Below are 14000 nucleotides of genomic sequence, written 5' to 3' on the forward strand. Positions count from 1 at the left end.
ATCTTGCGCGCGAAAGCTACAAGCGATGCGATGGAGATGGCTGTCGCGTTCGCTCGTCGCCTACAAGTCGTACTCTGTGCGAGCGACGACATTGAGCGACGCCTCCCCGGTGTTGCCGGTATGAGGGCTGCAAACACGCGTCGAAACTAGAGTGAAGCGTGCTTTAGTAAATGAAGTTGATGTATTTTACTGTAAAAAGTAGCATAAAATATTCCGAAGGTCTTGCAGTAGGTCCTTGCACGTATAAAAAATTCAATCGTTTGCTCGTTCCGCGCGACAATCGGTAGTATTTGAGCGATGTACATCCAGTTTCGGCTTCGCGCTATTGGCTAGTCGCTCATAGCACTTCCGGGATACGAGCCACGATTTCTAGATTTCCAGAACCGAGTGATCTGTTCAAGCGACGGCCCGTTTTGTCGCTCGAAGCCGTCGCTCGTCGCCGTCGCGCACTAAATTGCTCTCATGGTGTTTAGCCCTAAGACTGAACTGTGTTTGCTCATACATTGAAATGGTGTAATTATATGTCTGATTTTATGTCTCCTGTTGCGGTTTTCGAGCCCGGTGCGAATCTGAAAGGGTGCTTATGCCTACGAACTCGGTGAATTGTCAAGCAGCGAGTTATGCATCGGCATCGAATATAACGGCTGCTGTGTGGAATTGCAATTGCAGGGGCGCTTTGCATACGCTTGTTTTGGACATGTCTGTGCATTTGCTAATATGAGTTGTCGTTTGAGTTATGTCATATGAACAGCTAAATCACCCTTCCTGAGGGAGTTACAAGCGTAATGTGTGCATCTTGATACTGGATGGCAGATCGAGATGTTTACCGCTTTAATATGTCTAGTAGAGAAATAAAGTATCAAAATAAAACGTTGCTTCAATTCCGTGTTACCAGTCGTATGTCGTACACAAAACAAAGTGTTGGTCTGATAACCTAATAACTGTGGTCTAACTGCAACTTTTACATGCCTTCAAGAATGTAAAATGCTAGATTTCAAAGTGCAGCAGTAGTCGAGTCTGTTAAAAATGAACTACATTGCGCACCTCATAAATGAAAATAAGTTCATGCCTTTTAGTAAGCTTAAATGCAGGCCGCAGTGAACTTTCTTATTATTGAAATGTGGGTAAGCTTGACATAGCAAGCCTTGTTGCCATTTCTTATAGGCACATCCAGTCATATCCATTGAACTGGATGACCATATTTTCATCCCTACTGAGCATCATGTTTGCAGATATGATCCTCAAAAAATTGCTTGAGCAGTGGCACAACCAGCGATGGTGCGGGGGGCACACTGGGCACGTGCTTAGGATGTGTCACAAGTGGTGTTTGCGACAGACTAGTCTAATGACAGACCTGTGACATCTGACAATGACCAACATTCTATTTATTAGCAGAAGTATATTAACATTGGTGCCGAACGAGCATGAACTGTCGGTTATTTCTTTTTTGTTTAAATCTAAAAATTGAAGTTAGTTTAGCAGTTGACTGTCGCAGTCATTTAGATGGTTCGCATGCATACAATGCCATGCAATTTGGACAAGAAAACTAGAATGTGGGTATATTGGGTGTACCATTTGACTAAATGTCAACAAAATCAAAATACAGTATGTCACACCAAGATGAAAATTCTCACGTGGTCTGGGCAGTCATCTTAACATGGTATACTTATGCAATGTCTCTGGTGAGAAAGTCAAAATCAAGTATGCTCTCTGGAGACAAGCACATAGGAGCAAGTGTCATTGAAAAGTTAGAAATCTGTTTAAAAAAAGCTGATTAGTTGTGAGAAGTGACGGCTTTTTGTCTTGCCTCTCAGCAGATATATCCATGTGACAAAAAAAAATGGTACAATGAGATTGCATATTTGCTTAGTGACATGATACATACTTGGAATGAGCACGGTGCCTGTGTTCACTATAAAAAGCAACAGCTCATGCTTCGTTAGGTGCTTGCATACATTTAACAGCCTTAATAGCTTACATTTAAGAGCATGTGAATGCAAGGGTGCAAATACAAACCACTGTGATTCTGTATTTTAAATGCTGACATGAAGCAGGCAGATTTTTATGTCTTCCTTTTTATCTATTTTTTACACTTAATTTTAGAATTATGACTTCCTTATAGGTTCCAGAAAGGGGAAGCATTGGGGGAAGCGAGACCCATGTTTAAGAAGTCCTTATCATTTACGGGCATGCTCACGAAACCAGTTCGTTAGAACCGTTCGTGCCTCCCGAAGCGAAAGCAAGGAACAAATAAGGCCTTTAACTGTGTACACTGTGGTGCACACCTTGCGTCTTAGAAGCCGGAGAGTCACTTAGAATTGAAAATTATTTTAAAAAATCTAAAATTGTGGTTTCTCCAATCTACTTGCCAACGAAGTATGCTAGTGGAGGCAGAGATGCGTTCAATGCAAAGAACTGAGAGCATCTGAGTAGAACACTTGTTCATCGATTGGCAGATGTGAAGATATAGTGTTAAGCAAAAGCCCCTTAGTTTCATAGCTTCTGTAGACATAGCTTCCCTGCCTGTACTTATGCTTATGTCGCCTTTGATGAATCATATTCATCACATCTGATTTTTACTTCACATCTGAAGCCATGCTATACTTTAGTTAGATTGCATATTCAATGAGTCACAATAATTGATCATGTAATTATGCAAGCTGCTCCTCAGAAGTATAGCATTCTTACCGTAATGGGAATGAAAAGCTACCATATATGTCAAGAAATTTGATGCGCAACATTTTAATGCCAATGCTCCTTGTAGTTTTACTCATTTGCAACACTCTAGATAATATGATAATATTATAGATTTAATTTTATTTATTTGTGAGAAAGTGTAAGGGATGAATTCCAACAGCACCAGGAAACTACTTTCGTGAGGAGGCCAACCGAACAGGAAATATAATACGCCTCTGTGCCGGTAGACCCGGCAGGATATTGCTGCAGAACCACAAGACACACTTAGAAACAATGGGGTGCAGCCCATACACGAATAACTTTCTGTGAAATATAAGCAAAGCTAGCCAGACCTGCAGCCTTACATGAGAATAAACAACACATTTCTAAATGCACTGTACTCTCAGTCAGGGACATCCATACGCTGTACAGGACGTTATCAAATGAGCTGCTGTCTTAGAATATGGCACACAAAAAAAGTTTCTTGCACAATTTATCTACATTACCAGCCCCATGCATATCAGCTCATCTAGTAACCTCTGCAATATAATTGCATGCATTTTGTGCCAAAAATGCGTTTGTCAGTGGCTATGGCGTTGGGCTGCTGAGCACGAGGTCGCGGGATCGAATCCCGGCCACGGCGGCCGCATTTCGATGGGGGCGAAATGCGAAAACACCCGTGTACTTAGATTTAGGTGCACGTTAAAGAACCCCAGGTGGTCGAAATTTCCGGAGTCCTCCACTACGGCGTGCCTCATAATCGGAAAGTGGTTTTGGCACGTAAAACCCCATAATTTAATTTTTAAAAATGCGTTTGCTTACCAGTAATGTGGCGCATATTTCTCTTCGGTCATAGTGTCAATACTTTGTGAGTTTACACACGTGTGTTCTATGTTTAACTTTCCAATGTATAATTTATTTTTGAAAAGAAGGAGCCAATTGAAATTAAAGGATATTTCTACACTGTAATACTGATGAAACTTTAGAGAATATACTTATGTTTTATTACAAGATGTGTTCTAAAGTTCATGGGCATCATTGTAATCTGATTTCGTGTGTTTGCCAGAATGTTTTTCAAATTATTATTCAGTTTGTCTTGTGAGTGATCAATAACGATTTTGTGCTTTTAATAGATAAATTGTTTCATGTGAGTAACTCGGCGACTACAGATTAAATCCCATTCACTAAGCATAAGTATATAAGCTGCTTATGAAGGAATCAAATATTACCCACCTATAAGTATTGCTAATTCCTTCAAACGTGACCATGGATCTACATCGTGCTTTCACACTATTGGGCCGGAAGAGCACTAGCACTCTGTTCTGAAGGAGTACACGCACTCTGTTCGGGGGAGTAGAAACACTCGGCTTGGAGGAGTAGAAGTACTCGGTTTGGAGGAGTAGAAGTGCTTGGTCTGTGGGAGTACTTTACCCCTGTGGGGAGAGCATTATCACTCTGTGGAAGAGTACTAGCACTCCCTGTGGGGAGAGTATTAGCACTCTGCGGAAGAGTACTAGCACTCCCTTGCGGTGGAGTAACAACTATGTCGGGAGGAGTTGACCTACTCTCTTTCAAAGAAGGGCGATCTACTCTCGAAAAGAGAGTGAAATATGGGACAAGCAGATACTCCCTCAAAAGAGTGCCCGGAACTCTTTGTTTTCAGAGTGTAGTTATACCGGGTGTCTCTACGAAGACTAAGTAATATTTAAAAATGGCCGTTTTGAAGTAAAAGGACGGTTCCTTCGAAGACATACCGTCAGTGGTGGCGACCATGGGGTGACGAATGATGCGTGGTAATTAGTCGCTGATTACCAAATATATTAAATAACTTTGAAACTTTTAGTTTCTGTGGGCTCACCGCAATTGCGAAATTGAAGCCAGCTCTCCGTGCAATCCATATCAACTTTTGCATCTAGAAAAATGCCATTCCCCGCGGAATGGTGGCACGGCAAAATTCTGATATGAGAGCGAGTAAAACCGAAACTGGGAGGCTGCAGCGAGCACAAAACCACGACCCCCGAGGCGACGTTCTGCCTACGTCACCTAGCAGCGGGCAGGCTGCGTGCTGCACACCCCTCACTGTCACAGCGTGCTGGCTGCCCGCCGCGGGGTGACGAAATCAGGTGGTCGCCATGGTAGCCACCACTGACGGTATGTCTTCGAAGGAACCATCCTCTTATTTCAAAACATCTATATTTACACATATTGTGGCGTGGAGCAGAGGTAATCTGAAGGTCGGAAGTTCGAATCCTGTACCAGATCACTACATATTCAGGTTTGCAGTGGCGCCTGACACCGGCAAAAAAATTACCGAGGGCAAGTGAGGCTATCCTAGTGCAGTTGCAACCAAATTAGGAAGGCCCGCTAAGCTCCAAAAAAAAGGCACTCCTTCACCGGAACAGGAATTGGCTTACCTGGTGCAGTATGCGGCCACTACCTCCCTCATGACTCTTGCAATTGCCCCATGGTTCTCAGTCCTCAGCGGCTGCGAGGCACACGACCAAGGCGGCGGTCAGAGCTGCGACGTGGCAACGTGTGCTACGAATCTTTAGATCCAGACAGGCCGCCCCCGCAGGGGCGTCTGCGCAAGCAGGCGTTTGGTGTGTTGCGACACCACGTACCCGAGCACACGAGGGTTGGACCCTCCCGCGTGTAGCCGTGCGCGGCTTAGCCGTGTCCGGGGAAAGGGGGATCCTGGGGGTTGAGCCGATGCCGGGTGTTCGGACCTTTAAGGCCCCCCGGCGGAGGCAACACACCTCTTTGGCCTCTGCTTCACGTAGACGGCACCCCCAGACTGACCCACCCGGGGGAAATCGGTAGTCGCCTTTTCCTGTCCTCCTCTCCAATCTTCGTCTTTCTCTCTCGTCTTTTTCATATTTCCTGTCTTCTCATCACTTCTCCTCACTTCCTAGTTTCCCGGCGGCAAGGGTTAACCTTGTGTAGCTAGCCATCCTTGGTTATGCTGTATTTGGTTATAGCAGCGATGTACGGCTGGCGTTGGCAGGGTTCCCCTTGCAGGAACTTCTGTCACGTCCCCCTGTAGGGCTCCATGGTGGGTGGTCGGCATCGCGGCCAAAAACACAACTGTCCTTATGGAAAACGCTTTTCCTAAACTACCTGATCGCCCTCAGAAACGAGGGCGCACCGAAGATCTCTTTCAGTTTTTCGGACGACAAGTCCAGAACTTTCCTAGATACCATGTGATTCACTCAGAAAACCCACAGAAACTAGTGCGTAACATTTCACCGTTCCTTGTTTCGAAGTCTTTAACTGAAGTTTTTGGAACAGGATATAGGGCATCGAAAATGGCAAGTGGTGATCTCCTCTTGGAGCTTCACGATCAGAAGCAACACCACCCGCGGCGTTGTCTCGGACGATGACATGCTAGAGCTCACTGAAGCTGAACTCTTGGAGGGCTTCAGCGAACAGAACGTCATAAATGTTAAGCGAATTAAGATGAGGCGAGATGGTAAAGAGATCAAGACGAAACACCTGATACTCTCTTTCGGTTCAAGTGTCCTCCCCGAGTCCATCGAGGCCGGTTATATCAAACTTCGTGTTAGGCCATACGTTCCCAATCCTCTGAGATGCTTCAAGTGCCAAAGGTTCGGCCACAGTTCACAGAACTGTCGAGGCCGGCTCACATGTGCAAAGTGCAGTGACAATGAACATTCCTCCGAAACGTGCCAGAACCCTCCACATTGTGTCAACTGCGATGGCGAGCATGCCGCATACTCGCGGTCCTGCCCGTCTTGGAAAAGAGAAAAAGAAATTGTGACAATCAAAGTCAAAGAAAATATATCCTTCAAAGAGGCACGTAGGCGGGTGTCATACCTGTTTAAGAGCAGCTTTGCCGATGTGGCGCGTAAGGGGGCAGCGTCACAACGGCCTCCGGCGGCTGTCCGACCCACAGGCAGTGAGTCGGCAGCTACGCCATCTGCCCCCGCGGCGGTTGCAGCTAGCGCTGCTCCGTCAACCCTGAATGAGGGATCATCGACCCCGAAGGTTGGCGCAGCCGAGGCTACCCCGGCCTCCCCGGCCCCTTCCTGCGCTGGCAACAGCCGGCGCAGCCAAATCCCTCAGGGAGCCCCATCGACCTCCGGGCTGGTGGGCGCAGGGGTCTTGCCCTGCAAGGCGGGACCCTCTCTAGTAACTTCTCGCTCTCAAGAGCACGTGTCCGGCGCCTCACACGAGGCAATGGACACTACACCTACCCTCAAGGCGCACCAACCGCCTAAGGAGCGGCGAGGCTCCCTCGAACGCTTCAAAAAAAGCAAAACCCCGGTTACAGGGCCTCGAAGAGCTCTGTAATCTAAGGCATCACTTCCGTTTCCGTAAACACAGCACCAATTTACTTTAAAAATGGATACACAAATAATTCAGTGGAACGTCCGAGGTCTTCTTAGAAACCTTGATGATTTGCACGAACTCATCCACAAACATAATCCAAAAGTGCTGTGTTTGCAGGAAACACATTTAAAAGCCAAACACACAAACTTTCTCCGTACGTATGTTACGTTTCGCAAAGATCGCGATGATGCCATCGCATCATCGGGTGGTGTGGCAATTCTCACTCATAAAAGTATAGCATGTCAACCTTTACAGCTACGAACGCCCCTTGAAGCAGTGGCGGTGCGAGCTGTACTACTAAACAAACTCATCACTATTTGCTCGCTTTACATACCCCCACATTACAAATTAACTAAACATGAATTTCAATCCTTTATAGATGAATTGCCAGAACCTTATCTGGTTCTTGGCGACTTCAATGCACACAACTACCTGTGGGGCGACCCTCGTATAGATGCGCGAGGACGTCTTGTTGAACAGCTCCTTTTCTCTTCTGGCGCTTGTCTTCTGAATAAGAAGGAAGCGACATACTATTCTCTTGCAAACAGAGCATTTTCTTCAATATATCTGAGCCTAGTCTCCCCGTCACTACTGTCTGAACTTGAATGGGAAGTTAACGACAATCCTTACGGGAGCGACCACTTCCCTATACTACTAAGAACATATCAAGAAAACGAATGTCTACCACAGGCTCCCAGGTGGAAAATCGATACAGCCGACTGAGAGAAATTCCGAACCTTAACTAGCATATCATGGGATGACATGTCGTCGTTAGAAATTGATGCTGCTGTGGATTACCTTATAGCTTTTATTATAGATGCCGCATCTAAATGCATACGTGAAGTAAGTGGCTCGGCATGCAAACGGCATGTCCCGTGGTGGAACGATGAATGTAGATTCGCACGTAGGAATCAAAACAAAGCGTGGGGGTTGCTACGCGCTTCGCCCACTGCAGAGAATCTTGTTAACTTTAAGAAAGTTAAGTCTCAAGGCAGGAGAACCCGCCGACAGGCCAGAAGAGAGAGTTGGCAAAAGTTTTTATCGAACATCAACTCGTTTACAGATGAGGCGAAAGTCTGGAACCGCGTAAATAGAATTAGAGGGAGACAAACATATTCACTCCCTCTGGTAAACACAGGGTGATACGCTGCAACATCAGGCAGACTCACTTGGGGAGCACTTTCAGAGTGTGTCAAGTTCAAAACATTATTCGAAATCCTTTCTGAAATATAAGCAAATAGAAGAATGTAAGCCACTCAAAACAAAATGTCTACAGAATGAATCCTACAACTGCCCTTTCAGTATTGCTGAGTTGAGAGCTGCCTTGAGCTCATGCAAGAGCTCTGCACCCGGATCTGACAGAATCATGTATGAAATGCTCAAAAACTTACACGATGACACGCAAGTTACACTACTCACACTTTTCAACACCATCTGGGATGCAGGGTACCTTCCAACCGCATGGAAGGAAGCTATTGTGGTCCCTGTTTTGAAACAAGGCAAAGACCCTTCCTCAGTGGCAAGTTACCGCCCGATAGTCCTCACAAGTTGCCTTTGTAAGGTATTTGAAAAAATGATTAATCGGCGACTCATCCATTTCCTTGAAATGAGCAAAATGCTTGATCCTTATCAGTGCGGCTTTCGAGAAGGGCGGTCCACAACCGATCATCTCGTACGTGTTGAAGCAAATATTCGGGAGGCATTCATACATAAACAGTTCTTCCTATCGATATTTCTCGATATGGAAAAGGCGTATTACACAACGTGGCGTTACGGAATCTTAAGAGACCTGTCAGAAATGGGCATCCACGGTAATATGCTTAACATAATGGAAAGCTATCTGTCAAATCGTACGTTCCGGGTAAAAGTCGGCAATGCACTCTCACGTCCTTTTACGCAAGAAACGGGTGTACCCCAAGGAGGCGTGCTCAGCTGCACGCTCTTCATCGTGAAGATGAACACGCTTCGCGCTTCATTACCTCAGGCCATCTTTTACTCTGTCTACGTGGACGACATTCAGATAGCTTTCAAATCCTGTAACCTCGCAGTCTGCGAGAGACAGGTACAGCATGGCCTGAACAAAGTCTCAATGTGGGCAGACAGGAATGGATTTAAGATCTATCCTAACAAAAGCTATTGCGTTCTTTTTACAAGAAAGAGAGGAATGATCCCAGACCCTTGCTTAAAACTGGGTGGACAACAAATATCTGTAAACAAAGAACACAAATTTCTAGGTGTCATACTTGACTACAGACTCACTTTCGTCCCCCACATTAAACATCTTAAAGAAAAATGTCTAATAACGATGAACATAATGAAACTTCTATCCCAGAGTACATGGGGTAGTGACAGGAAGTCTTTATTGAAACTCTATAAAAGCCTCATTCGTTCATGCCTAGACTATGGTGCCGTGATTTATCACTCTGCCGCCCCGAGTGCGCTAAAAATGCTAGACCCTATTTACCATCTAGGTATCCGTTTAGCCACGGGCGCTTTCAGGACAAGTCCCGTTGAAAGTTTATACGCCGAATCGAACGAGTGGTCACTTCATCTCCAGAGAACATACATCAGCCAAACATATTTTCTGAAAGTCCACTCTAATCCTCAACATCCGTGTTATACTACCGTTAACGATTTGACATATGCTACACTCTTTCATAATCGTCCCTCCGTAAGACAGCCTTTCTCGCTGCGTGTGAGGGAGCTTAGTCATGAAATGCATGTCCCACTCCTCGAGCTTCGCCTAATGCATCCAGCCAAGCTGCTACCTCCTTGGGAGTGGCAGCTGATACAATGCGATATATCTTTCATGCAAGTTACAAAACACGCTCCAGAGGTTGAAATTCAAATGCATTTCCGGGAACTCCAGCACAAATACTCCTGCACGGAGTTCTACACAGACGCATCGAAGTCACACGACGGGGTGTCCTATGCAGCTGTCGGTCCATCCTTCTCGGAATCCGACGTACTGCATCTGGAAACTAGTATCTTTACGGCTGAGGCCTACGCACTGCTGTCGGCCGTAAAGCATATAAATAAATCAAAACTCCAGAAATCAGTTATATATACGGACTCCCTCAGTGCTGTGAAGGCCTTGATGTCTTTCTGTAATCACAAAAATCCAGTATTTAATGAACTCTACTCCGCACTGTGTAAAGCATATATATCTAACCAACATGTGATTATATGCTGGGTGCCTGGACATAGGGGCATCGAGGGAAACACTCTAGCCGACCAGATGGCCACATCAACTTCATTTCATGCAGTTAATCCTACTGCTTCGGTCCCTGTCACAGACCTGAAGCCTTTCTTAAGAAGGAAACTACGAAACCACTGGCAACGCATGTGGGACCTGGAAACAAATAATAAGCTGCATGTAATAAAGCCACAATTAGGTTTCTGGCCTCCTGTAACAAAATCACGCCGGACAGATGTCCTATTTTGTCGTCTAAGAATAGGACACACTTTTGGCACACATAACTTTTTACTCACGGGAAACGAGCCTCCAACTTGTGGTAGATGCGGGGAGAGGCTGACCGTCCTCCACGTCCTACTGGAGTGTCTGGAAGCCGAAGCCGAAAGAAAAAAACATTTTCTCTTAGCATACCGGCAGCACATTCCCCTTCATCCTGTAATGTTACTCGGCCCAGAACCACTCTTTGACACTAACAAAGTCCTAGACTTCCTGAAAGATGTTGTGTTACATGTAATTAGCCCTATACGTTCATAGCGTCTCCTCTCTCCAGAGGATGCCGCTGTGATAGCTTTTTTGTATAGCACATGCCTCTCGGCCCTTGCGTTTCAAGGGCTCTGGCGAGGCAGTAGTCCTCTTAGACAATTTTAGCGTCTCGCATATTTTATATAATGCATCATTCTTTTTAATGCATTTTAGTGATCATAGTACATGTCATTAATCATTGCCATAATTTTATTACGGGTAATTTTTATGCAATTTTTTATGCAACTCTTTTAGGCCCCTCTACAGCCAAGTCACATAAATTCACACAGCCCATCAGACCACGACATACTCATTACCACTAGCATGGCGCTCTTTGGCCATACCTGGCCCTTGCGCCATTAAACCTCAAACATCGTCATCGTCAGACAGGCCGCCACTGGAAACTGAACCTGTCAACGTACGTTTAATACGCGGACCCTCTCGCGTGAGGCTAGCTTAGCAGGGTTTTTTTAGGAATTATCAGGTATTTCCTGGGATCTTATTGGCCTTAGTAAGGTTAGAACTGGTGAGGCTTGCACAGTGCTGACTAATGGCCAGGTCCTCTGTTACAGAGTCTTCTAGATAAGAGAGAGTACGCGGTAGGATTTTCTAACCCATAAGGACATAGCGGGCAACATTGATGAATTCTACAGCATTAATGAGAGGGTAGCAGTTGTCGTAATAAATCTAAATAGGATATATATATTAAAGGTAGTACAAGTCTACGTTCCAACCTCCAGTCATGATGATGAAGAAATAGGACAGTTCTATGAAGATGTTGAATTAGCAATGAGAAACGTGCAAACTCAGTATACTGTAGTCATGGGCGACTTCAATGCAAAAGTGGGGAAAAACAGGCTAGGGAACAAGCAATGAGCAACTACGGCCTTAATTCCAGGAACACTAGAGGAGAGAGGATGGTAGAATTCGCGGAAAGGAATAGAGTCCGAGTGCTAAATACCTCCTTCAGGAAGCGCAGTAACAGGAAGTGGACTTGGAAAAGCCCCCAATGGAGAAACAAGAAATGAAATAGATTTCATGCTGTCTACCGATCCCATCATACTGCAGGATGTAGAAGCGTTAGGTAGGGTTAAGTACAGTGACCATAGGCTAGTGAAGTCTAGGATTTTTCTCAATTTGAAGAGACAGTAAAATTAGTCAAGAGGGAACATGGCAACCTAGACGGAGTAAGGGCAAAAGCAGCTGATTTCAGGCTGGCGCTCGCGCACAAGTATGCAGCCTTAGAACAGGGAGATGTAGATGACATAGAGGCAATGAATGAAACCGTAACTAGGCTGAATGAATCAACGAAGATAACGGGCTGGCTTTAGGAACGGATACTCTACAGTGGATCAGATCCACGCCATTAATCAGGTAATCAACAACTTCGCAGAGGACAATCAGCCTCTCTATATGACTTTCATAGATTACAGCATAGCATTGGATTCAGTAGAGATACCAGCAGTCATAGAGGCAATACGTAATCAAGGAGTACAGGCCGCTTACGTGAATATCTTGGAAAATATCTACACAGATTCCACAGCTACCTTAAGCCTACACAATAAAAGTAGGAAGATATCTATAAAGAAAGGGGTCAGAGAAGAAGACACAATCTTTCCAGTGATATTCACTACGTGCTTGAAGTATTCACGATATTAAACTGGGAAGGCTTAGGAGTAAAGATCAATGGCTAATATCTGAGCAACCTTCGGTTTCCAGACGACATTGTCTTTTCAGCAACACTGGAGATCAATTGCAATAGAGGGTTGAGGACCTTAACAGAAAGAATATAAGAGTTGGGTTGAAGATTAATATGCATGCAGACGACAGATAATTATCAATATCGTGGCAAGGGATCGCCAGTAAGCCTCTGACCACGAGAATGAAATTTACATAAGAATAAAGATGGGCTGCAATGCATACGGCAGGCATTACCAAATACTGACTGGGAGCTTACCAATGTCGTTGAAAAATGAAAGTGTAAAATCATTGCATTCTACCGGGGCTAACGTATTGGGCGGCAACTTGGAGGTTAACAATGAAGCTCGAGAAGAGGCTAAGGACCGCGCAAAGAGCGATGGAATCAAAAACTCAGTGCCCTTCCGCTCTGTGAAGAAGGATGACCACCGAAGCTGTGTATGTGGGCCCCTTAATGGCGAACTGCACCTCCAGCGCGGGTCGGGCCACCATTGCACCATCTTCGGGATCGGCCCGCGTATGGGGAGCGCTTAACGCCTGCTTCACCTCCAATCGAGCGCAGCAGAAAATTAGGTGAGGTGATGTGATTAGGGAATTTGCAGGTGCAAGTTGGAATCAGCTAGTGCAAGACAGGGGTAATTGGAAATCGCTGGGAGAGGCTTTCGTCCTGCTGTGAAGATTTAAAAAATAGTCTGATGATGATGATGATGATGATGATGATGATATTTACCTATTCATCATCATCATCAGCCTGGTTACGCCCACTGCAGGGCAAAGGCCTCTCCCATACTTCTCCAACTACCCCGGTCATGTACTAATTCTGGCCATGTTGTCCCTGCAAACGTCTTAATGTCATCCGCCCACCTAACTTTCTGCCGCCTCCTGTTACGCTTCCCTTCCCTTGGAATCCAGTCCGTAACCTTAATGACCATCGGTTATCTTCCCTCCTCATTACATGTCCTGCCCATGCCCATTTCTTTTTCTTGATTTCAACTAAGATGTCATTAAGCCGCGTTTGTTCCCTCACCCAATCTGCTCTTTTCTTATCCCTTAATGTTACACCCATCATTCTTCTTTCCATACCTCGTGGCATCGTCCTCAATTTAAGCAGAACCCTTTTCGTATCCTCCAGGTTTCTGCCCCATACGTGAGTACTGGTAAGACACAGCTGTTATACACTTTTCTCTTGAGGGATAGTGGCAACCTGCTGTTCATGATTTGACAATGCCTGCCAAACGCACCCCAGCCCATTCTTATTCTTCTGGTTATTTCGTCTCATGACCCGGATCCGTAGTCACTACCTGCCCTGAGTACATGTATTCCCTTACCACTCCCAGTGCCTCGATACCTATTGTAAATTGCTGTTCTCTTCCAAGACTGTTAAACATTACTTTAGTTTTCTGCAGATTAATTTTTATACCCACTCTTCTGTTTTGCCTCTCCAGGTCAGTGAGCATGCATTGCAATTGGTCCCCTGAGTTACTAAGCAAGGCAATATCATCCGCGAATCGCAAGTTACTAAGGTATTCTCCATTAACTTTTATCCCCAATTCTTTCC

This window comes from Dermacentor andersoni, chromosome 1 (genome assembly GCF_023375885.2).
Source record: "Dermacentor andersoni chromosome 1, qqDerAnde1_hic_scaffold, whole genome shotgun sequence".
Lineage (NCBI taxonomy): Eukaryota > Metazoa > Arthropoda > Arachnida > Ixodida > Ixodidae > Dermacentor > Dermacentor andersoni.